Consider the following 10,715-nt stretch of genomic DNA (forward strand, 5'->3'; position numbering starts at 1 on the left):
ATAGCGCAATAGGCACAATGGGCTTTTCCTTCATGTAAGGAATGAAATAAAACTCGAGACTGCCGGTTCCGGACGGTTTCGTCCGGTTGGAGCCAGTTTCTATTGTTCTATGGAATGGAACGCCGTTTAACCGCTGGTAAACATCCGGCCAACCGGTGGTCGAGTTTTGTATTGAAGGATTATATAGCTTTATTCCGTTAACAGTATAATTCCTGTGTTGATGTAAGATGAAGGTAATTCTGGTTACATGAAAGTAATTCTGGATTGACATTAAGGTATTGACATTATTTAACACACTCAGTTGAAGGAGTAGAACACAAAATACTGACCCTGCACGGTATTACCTGTAGGTTATAGTCCGGCTTCCAGTGGGTATGACGTTGTTTTGGTGTCCATAGTTTTGTTTTTGATGGATATTGCTTCTCAAGATCTCCAACCTCAAAAATAAGTTTACTGAACCTCTGTTAGCATTGAGTATTTTGAGAAATGGCGGGTCAAATTTCACACAAAGGTAAAAATTCAAACTGCTCAAATGCTGTTGAAAAGTTCTCCAAATTATTCCTCTTGACATGACGATCCAGAAAACGTATATTTTTACCTATCTGAGACATTCCCTTCTGGAGTTGTAAGCCGAAAGGTTAAAGGTCACCATTTGTCATCCACAGGGGTCAAAACCTGAAAAATACTCCGATTTGTATGAAAATAATCTCAAATTGTTCGTCTTCTATAAACAATTAAAAAACAGAATAGTTTGCCATAGCTAGGATGTTTCGTTGCTATGGAAATGTCCATTGAATCACATATAGACCAGGCCCTTTTCGCTATGTTACTATGGTTACCCATCTGAGGAAACATCATACACAATACATACTATTATTTTTCTGCATGGAATTTCTATGATGAACAATTTGAGACAATTTTGGTGAAGATCGGAGCATTTTTCAGGTTTTGACCCCTGTGGAGGTCAAATCGTGTTCATTTGGCACAAAAAAGTAAAATAAGAATAGTTTGGATGTGCCCTGCATCAGCGGTCACTTCGGTTTTTATGAAAATCAGCCATTTCACCAACTTACCAATTGTTCTTTGATATGTTATTAGGAGGGTTTGTAATCCCTTACACCCAAAAATCATTCTATTACAATTAATGTCCAAGTCGAACCATGTATTGACTGGGTTATAAAATCATGGCAACGTTTCACGAAATCACATCCTATGTCGCATACGAGACGGAGTAACATACGGGCAATCAACCTCATGAAATTAAATCACACGTCATCTCATATAAATGATAGTAAGTGATTTTGTTTTACCCACCGGCTGTCACTTATGTGCGGTGTTCATGTTTAATCGTTATGTATAGGATAATGGCCAAGGATTAGAACGTGAGTGGGTAAGAATGGCTGAGCCGCGGAGCGGCGAAGCCATTCTTACCCACTCACGTTCTAATCCGCGGCCATTAACCGACTTAATACACACCTATGACGTCGCGCTATTATTTTACCGCTCCATTATTTTTCACGAATGGAGTGTTATTGAAATAGGTTGCTCTTTACAAATTGATCAATTACTCATTGATGCCGGACAATACACTAATATAATGATCGTACTAAATTTTAGGTGCGAGTGCAAAAATAGTCCGACTCAGCTTTATGTAAAATTTCTATAGAAATACCCATCATATCACGATCCAGGTGTTTAGTTCAAATCATCCGTAACCACCTTCTTGAATTATAAAGATTTAAAATGTTTGTTACACAAATTGAATAAACGTAGATTCGTAAAATCATTAAAGTGATTAGACCATCAATAGTTCTTTATGCCCACTTCTAATGTATTAACTGTTGAAGTAGTTGCGTTTAGGTATCTATTTTGCATAATAAGGAAAATTGGCAAAAGGTCATATAGCATGTATAGGCTCATATGAAATGGTCATTACAGTTGTCAACCTCAAGAAAACTACACCTATCGCTATACCTGAGCAATGATACTCTTCTCTGTGAATCGAGTTTACGATTTTGGAACAACCATACCATTATGGACACTATTGTTTATCTTGGATAATTTTGTGATGGAATCATTCCGAGGATATATATCGTTGATTCGCAGCAGAAGGACCAAAATCAGGTACGAAAAGGTACGAAAATTTTAAATGTACTACAACACATTTTACCTAGGCCTATTATTGTCCTTGAACTTTGTCGGCAAAAAACAAAACAAACTTCGCCGCCTTCGACGCGAAATAAAAGCCACCTCAACTTCCAGTCCCCCTTCCGAAATCAAATGGAGCGTCCCTAACATTGTAATATTTAATTACCGTAAAATGGGGGTAACTTCGGTAAGCGGGGCCGGGGTAACTTTGGTCGTTCAAATATATTTTTAAATGGTCATATTTCCGTACAGCAATATTGTTTTTAGTCATATTTGGTCTCAATTTGTTAAGAAATATATTTGGAAGAAGTCGCTCATGTCCAATTTCTTTGAAAGTTACGAAAATATTGGCATTTTTGACCAAAAATGAGCATTTTTTTACATTTTTTCAGACAAAATAAAAATCGATATTTGTGAGCAAGGATGCGTGCTTGCTTAATTTTGCATGGGGACAAATGTCACAAAAACAAAACCTTGCCCATATACAGCGAAGATCAATTTTTTCATTTTCTTTTCTTCATGGAATGTAATACTCTGACCAAAGTTGCCCCAAATGCGGGGTAACTTTGGTCAGGCTATTTTCAACCCCTAGGGCACCCTTTCAAAATTATTCACAAATCTTTTTCAACTTCAAGGTGTAGAAGGAACCCTAACGTCATAAAAAGAGAGAATTAGAAATAGGCCTATATTTGGTTTTGTTTGGAAGCAGTGGTTTAAAAACTCTGAAAAGTGCCCAAAGTTACCCGTTTTACGGTATCGGATGGTGAATTAAAATGCGCATCTCACAGAGACAAGCAAATCTGAAACAATAAATGATAAGGGCTGAAATATTTGTTAAATTATGTAGAATGACATGCGGGGGAATTTTGTTTTTCTACAAAATCATTTTCCGATTCTGCCTTCAGCACCCACTTATTATATACTTCATGGCACAATGGAAAGATTATAAAAGACACGAGCATTCGATCTTCTAATTCTGTTTTATTATTAGAAATATTGTATTGTATCAAAATGTGTATGGTATCTTCAACAATACCAAGTACATAATATTTATATGATAATTTTAACATGATCTATAGCTACACAATGGGAACACTCTATAACTCATCGTCATTGTAATTCACAAATGATATCTATTATCAATATCTACATCATCCGAGCATACATCTTCTCATAATAACAATTTATTAAATTTATATAGATAATACTTTATGATTTTGCATTATATTTTCTAAACATACTGATAACATTTTAGAGACAAAAGTCAACATTTTTTTCAAACACTTGATTTGATGATAGCGCAATAGGCACAATGGGCTTTTCCTTCATGTAAGGAATGAAATAAAAACTCGAGACTGCCGGTTCCGGACGGTTTCGTCCGGTTGGAGCCAGTTTCTATTGTTCTATGGAATGGAACGCCGTTTAACCGCTGGTAAACATCCGGCCAACCGGTGGTCGAGTTTTGTATTGAAGGATTATATAGCTTTATTCCGTTAACAGTATAATTCCTGTGTTGATGTAAGATGAAGGTAATTCTGGTTACATGAAAGTAATTCTGGATTGACATTAAGGTATTGACATTATTTAACACACTCAGTTGAAGGAGTAGAACACAAAATACTGACCCTGCACGGTATTACCTGTAGGTTATAGTCCGGCTTCCAGTGGGTATGACGTTGTTTTGGTGTCCATAGTTTTGTTTTTGATGGATATTGCTTCTCAAGATCTCCAACCTCAAAAATAAGTTTACTGAACCTCTGTTAGCATTGAGTATTTTGAGAAATGGCGGGTCAAATTTCACACAAAGGTAAAAATTCAAACTGCTCAAATGCTGTTGAAAAGTTCTCCAAATTATTCCTCTTGACATGACGATCCAGAAAACGTATATTTTTACCTATCTGAGACATTCCCTTCTGGAGTTGTAAGCCGAAAGGTTAAAGGTCACCATTTGTCATCCACAGGGGTCAAAACCTGAAAAATACTCCGATTTGTATGAAAATAATCTCAAATTGTTCGTCTTCTATAAACAATTAAAAAACAGAATAGTTTGCCATAGCTAGGATGTTTCGTTGCTATGGAAATGTCCATTGAATCACATATAGACCAGGCCCTTTTCGCTATGTTACTATGGTTACCCATCTGAGGAAACATCATACACAATACATACTATTATTTTTCTGCATGGAATTTCTATGATGAACAATTTGAGACAATTTTGGTGAAGATCGGAGCATTTTTTCAGGTTTTGACCCCTGTGGAGGTCAAATCGTGTTCATTTGGCACAAAAAAGTAAAATAAGAATAGTTTGGATGTGCCCTGCATCAGCGGTCACTTCGGTTTTATGAAAATCAGCCATTTCACCAACTTACCAATTGTTCTTTTGATATGTTATTAGGAGGGTTTGTAATCCCTTACACCCAAAAATCATTCTATTACAATTAATGTCCAAGTCGAACCATGTATTGACTGGGTTATAAAATCATGGCAACGTTTCACGAAATCACATCCTATGTCGCATACGAGACGGAGTAACATACGGGCAATCAACCTCATGAAATTAAATCACACGTCATCTCATATAAATGATAGTAAGTGATTTTGTTTTACCCACCGGCTGTCACTTATGTGCGGTGTTCATGTTTAATCGTTATGTATAGGATAATGGCCAAGGATTAGAACGTGAGTGGGTAAGAATGGCTGAGCCGCGGAGCGGCGAAGCCATTCGTACCCACTCACGTTCTAATCCGCGGCCATTAACCGACTTAATACACACCTATGACGTCGCGCTATTATTTTACCGCTCCATTATTTTTCACGAATGGAGTGTTATTGAAATAGGTTGCTCTTTACAAATTGATCAATTACTCATTGATGCCGGACAATACACTAATATAATGATCGTACTAAATTTTAGGTGCGAGTGCAAAAATAGTCCGACTCAGCTTTATGTAAAATTTCTATAGAAATACCCATCATATCACGATCCAGGTGTTTAGTTCAAATCATCCGTAACCACCTTCTTGAATTATAAAGATTTAAAATGTTTGTTACACAAATTGAATAAACGTAGATTCGTAAAATCATTAAAGTGATTAGACCATCAATAGTTCTTTATGCCCACTTCTAATGTATTAACTGTTGAAGTAGTTGCGTTTAGGTATCTATTTTGCATAATAAGGAAAATTGGCAAAAAGGTCATATAGCATGTATAGGCTCATATGAAATGGTCATTACAGTTGTCAACCTCAAGAAAACTACACCTATCGCTATACCTGAGCAATGATACTCTTCTCTGTGAATCGAGTTTACGATTTTGGAACAACCATACCATTATGGACACTATTGTTTATCTTGGATAATTTTGTGATGGAATCATTCCGAGGATATATATCGTTGATTCGCAGCAGAAGGACCAAAATCAGGTACGAAAAGGTACGAAAATTTTAAATGTACTACAACACATTTTACCTAGGCCTATTATTGTCCTTGAACTTTGTCGGCAAAAAACAAAACAAACTTCGCCGCCTTCGACGCGAAATAAAAGCCACCTCAACTTCCAGTCCCCCTTCCGAAATCAAATGGAGCGTCCCTAACATTGTAATATTTAATTACCGTAAAATGGGGGTAACTTCGGTAAGCGGGGCCGGGGTAACTTTGGTCGTTCAAATATATTTTTTAAATGGTCATATTTCCGTACAGCAATATTGTTTTTAGTCATATTTGGTCTCAATTTGTTAAGAAATATATTTGGAAGAAGTCGCTCATGTCCAATTTCTTTGAAAGTTACGAAAATATTGGCATTTTGACCAAAATGAGCATTTTTTACATTTTTTCAGACAAAATAAAAATCGATATTTGTGAGCAAGGATGCGTGCTTGCTTAATTTTGCATGGGGACAAATGTCACAAAAACAAAACCTTGCCCATATACAGCGAAGATCAATTTTTTCATTTTCTTTTCTTCATGGAATGTAATACTCTGACCAAAGTTGCCCCAAATGCGGGGTAACTTTGGTCAGGCTATTTTCAACCCCTAGGGCACCCTTTCAAAATTATTCACAAATCTTTTTCAACTTCAAGGTGTAGAAGGGAACCCTAACGTCATAAAAAAGAGAGAATTAGAAATAGGCCTATATTTGGTTTTGTTTGGAAGCAGTGGTTTAAAAACTCTGAAAAGTGCCCAAAGTTACCCGTTTTACGGTATCGGATAGGCCTACTGATCGATGTAAGTAAATATTCAAGCATGCCAAAATACCATCAGATGAAACATCAGATATACTAATGACAAATAAAAATTATACAGAAAATAGACCTACTGTGGCTTTTATCATTATTAAACATGCCCGAAGAGAACGATTTGAAAATAAACAGATTCATAGGCCTAAATACATTGATACAGAATGTGTATTATGTATATGTAGCAATGTTGCCCAAAATATGACAAATTATATGTAGGGCCTAAGCCACTGAAAACGTATAAAAATATAAAGAAGGAAAAAAAATGTTATAAAAAACAGTAAGCGTAGAAAGAAAGGTCCAAATAAATAAAAGTAAAGGCCTACGAAGTAAAGCCTAAGTGAGGGTAAAACACATCTTGCATAATAAGTACAACGTACTTAGCCAACAATTTAACCTGCCCGTTTTGATCTTGACTTACTTTTCACAGATTGCATTGTAAGGGCTCGGATAGCGACGTTTTTACGTATTTTGTTTGTGGCACCTAAGAGCAAATCAGACACATCCTTCTGATATCAAATAATTTAGATTTTTATTAAATTCGCGATACAATACACATTTTAAGGCAAATTATTAAAAATTGATATTTTTAAAATTTATCAGTCCTCAAAGTAAATTGTATAAATCTAACGATATGCAGTAAATAGTAGGAAGTTGGGTTGAACAGCCGTCAATCATATGAAAATTGTGACCTTCATTATTAAAGATATAGATTTTTTCCTCAAAACACTAAAAAATGTAGGTCTTTTGGAAACAAATGTTTAAGTTCTATATGAAAGGTCAAATTTTCAATTGAGTCGGCTTTTTCATCCCAGCTACATAGGCCTATAGTTTAATTACATATCATTAGATTTATAAAGTTTACTTCGAGGACTGTTAAATTTGGAAAAATATAAAAATATGAAATTTTAATAATTTGTATTATATCGCGAATTTCACAAAATCAAAATTATTATTATTATTAGATATAGGGACAATCCTCCTATTCAGCATGCAATTCGATATGTCTGATGTGCTCTCAGGTCCCATGACAATACTGTGCAAATGTTGCTATCCGCTTCCTCAATTTATTGTATTAATGAAAATTATTTTCTTCTTGTTTTTCGTATCATTGTTTTGTATGAATGAAGTGATGATAACAATACCGCACTTTTCGCAAATACTTGCTTTTCAAAAGTGCAATTGATATTAACACTACATTCGTAAATGCCAGTACTTTTTCCCTGAAAAGTATTTGCTTTTCAGAGAAAAGAGAAAGGCATTTACGAATGGCGTGTTATTGTGATCATCGCTCCATTCGTGGAAAATAATGGAGCGGTAAAACAATAGCGCGACGTCATAGGTGTGTATTAAAAGTAAATAATTTTGAAAGACTGCGTCGAGTATTATAATTTCTAAAAGTCACTGTGATTTAAAACATATCATACATGTTAATAAATACAACATCTTACACGAGGCATAGGTTAAAACATAAAATCGTAATAGGCCTTCAGTTCTGTCAGTAGAAGAGACAAAAAGAAATATAAAAAACCCAACAACACTATTTCTGTGATATAGTGTAGGAAAATCGAGGTTATGTCACAGTTGTTTCCGTAGCGTAGCGGTTATCACGTGCGCCTCACACGCGCAAGGTCCCTGGTTCGAGCCCGGGCGGAAACACATTTTTATTGTTCTCAGCTTTCATGAATAATAATTTTTGGAAAAAATTCTGGTATACCACTAGACACTAGATCGTCAAATACGTTCTTTACATCTGAGAAAGAACCTGATAGCTTGGCGCTTAATGCAAAATCCATTTATCACTTTAGCACAGATGCATTAAAAGCTCTACCATCTTACTGAAAGGTATATTGTGGTACTTCAAATGACCAATCGCTAAAAATCACGCAATTCCACTTAACGTGGATATCAAAACAAAATTACATTTTGATTTACCATACCTCTAGTGGATATCGGATTGATTCTGGGTAAAATGCATGTACATTGACATAAGAAAAATAAGTAAATACATTGAATTATAAAGGGTTCACAAAAAATAACTCCCCCCTTAAAATTACAAGACATTTTTTTGCATAACTTGACATACATTTCGTTGATTTGAACAATCTAAAAACCTGTGAATAAAGGAATCATTTTCCTACCCTCCCAAAGTTCTTTCCTTAAAAAATCTTTTTGTTTTGGCCAAAAATTATCACATTTTCTAAAAATGATGCTTTCAGAAAAAGTTGCACTTTTCCACATCCTATACATTTAATGTACAAAAACATTCTCGATATCAATGTTTTGATTTATTTAATGGTGTTTTTGTTTTCTTTAATTTTTCTGTATACGATTACCCAGTCACACATGCAATCATCTTGCAGTATAAAATAATGACTAATTGACATGTACGGGGTTTTTCTAGAAGATTTTATTGAGCCGGTGTTTCAAAAATGGTAAAATCAATTTAAGAGTTACAACACATTTCTTTTCATAACTTAACATTCATTTTGTTGATTTGAAAAATGTAAAAACCTGTGAATAGAGGCATCTTTTTGCTACCCTACCAAAGTTATCCTTTTTAAAAATCTTTTTGTTTTGGTCAAAAATAATCACATTTTTCAAAAATGATGCTTTAAAAAAAGTTGCGCTTTTCAACATCCCATACATGTAATACATGTACAAAACTTTCTCGGTATCAATGTTACGATTAATTTAATTGGGTTTTTTCCTTCACCTTTTTGTCTCTGAACTCTGAGTCACCCATGCAACCATCACGTAGTGCAAAATAATGATTTGTTGAAGCTAATTTTGACATAAATGAGGATGTTGAAAAGTGCAACTTTTTCTGAAAGCATCATTTTTAGAAAACGTGATTATTTTTGCCCAAAACAAAAAGATTTTCAGACGAAAGAACATTGGGAGGGTAGAAAAACAATTCCTTTATTCACAGGTTTTTAAATTTTTGAAATCCACGAAATGTATGTCAAGTTATGCAAAAAAATGTTCTGTAATTTTAGGGGGGAGTTATTTTTTGTGTACCCTTTGTTAGATCCACGTAAGATTCATATAACAACAAATAGTATTTCAAACATAGCTAAAACCATTCATCATTCTATGCAGGTTGTTGACTCAAAACATTAGCTCGTTTTTAGTCATAAGACAAATGAATATACCCCAAAAAACAAAAGCAAAAGAGAAAATGTTCAGCAGTAAAGGGGATTATCGCCAAATGTAAATGATTGATTTTGAATTATTAAAGCCATCCTTTTTAACTGACTACATGTTTGAAAATAAAGAATTTCGTTCATATGTCGCTGTTGTATAACGAAATACCTTATTGACGTTTTGCCACAATCTACTATAGTTTAAATCCCATATCACTTTTATTTGCAATAATTATTGTAATGCAATAAAGTCAACGTTCACACAGTCTCGAAATCTAAAGATTTGAATGGATTATGATGAAGATCGTGTTGTGCCCTTGAGTTAGGCACTTTATCTCGATTACTCCTCTCCACATCATCATCATCATCAGTCGGCTGCGGAGCAGGCGACTACAAGCGTTCTCCAATTAATGCAATCTTGGGCAAGCGAAACAATTTTGTTTGGCTGCAGCATCCCTTCAGTATCTCCCAGGAGGTGCTGGACATACTGTAAGTTCAGTGTGCGCGGCCGTCCCGGTTTCCTCTTCCCATGTGGTGGAATATAAAGGGCATATTCTTTCACAGGCTCGCCATCTTCAAAACGCAGTATATGGCCGAGAAATTTGGAACCCAAATACTTGAAGTCTGTAACATGGTTGATGGTACTACCATAGACTTCAAGTGCTGGTTGGGCGTTAAAGTTTGCAGTCATATATTCTGTCTTAGGTGCGCTGATGACAAGGCCTAGATCTGCTGCTGCAGTTGCAGTCCTAGTAAGCTGTGACTGGGCCCGGTCTATGGAAGATTCCAGCAGGGCAATATCATCAGCAAAATCCAGGTCATTCAGCATCTTGGCAGGATACCTGCTTGACCGACGTGGGTAGGTAACAATTCCAGCGTCAATTCCAGAAGTTGATTTCATCAGAAGGTAGTCTACCAGGATAATGAACAGGAATGGTACCAACACATCACCCTGAAGCACTCCAGTTGTTACTTGGAAAGGCTCTGAGATACTGCCATCTACCATAACGGCACTATTGGAGTCTTTGTAGAGCACCTGGATGGCATTGACCACAACCTTTGGTATTCCATAATGCCGCAGCACTGAAAACATGACGGACCTGTTGATGGAGTCGAAGGCTTTTTTGAAGTCCACAAAAGTGACTGTTAAGGGAAGTTGGTACTCCTTGAAGCCTTCCATGATCCT

The 10,715-nt window shown here is 35.7% G+C and overlaps 1 non-coding gene across 1 annotated transcript; it reads left to right on the forward strand.

The window, feature by feature from the left end:
• Positions 1–7,969: 7,969 nt before the first annotated feature.
• Trnav-cac (transfer RNA valine (anticodon CAC)) lies at positions 7,970–8,042 on the forward strand. The gene has a single exon. It is a non-coding gene; the product is annotated as a tRNA-Val (tRNA).
• The last annotated feature ends 2,673 nt before the right edge of the window (positions 8,043–10,715 follow it).

The sequence above is a fragment of the Amphiura filiformis genome, chromosome 3 (genome assembly GCF_039555335.1).
Source record: "Amphiura filiformis chromosome 3, Afil_fr2py, whole genome shotgun sequence".
Taxonomy (NCBI): domain Eukaryota; kingdom Metazoa; phylum Echinodermata; class Ophiuroidea; order Amphilepidida; family Amphiuridae; genus Amphiura; species Amphiura filiformis.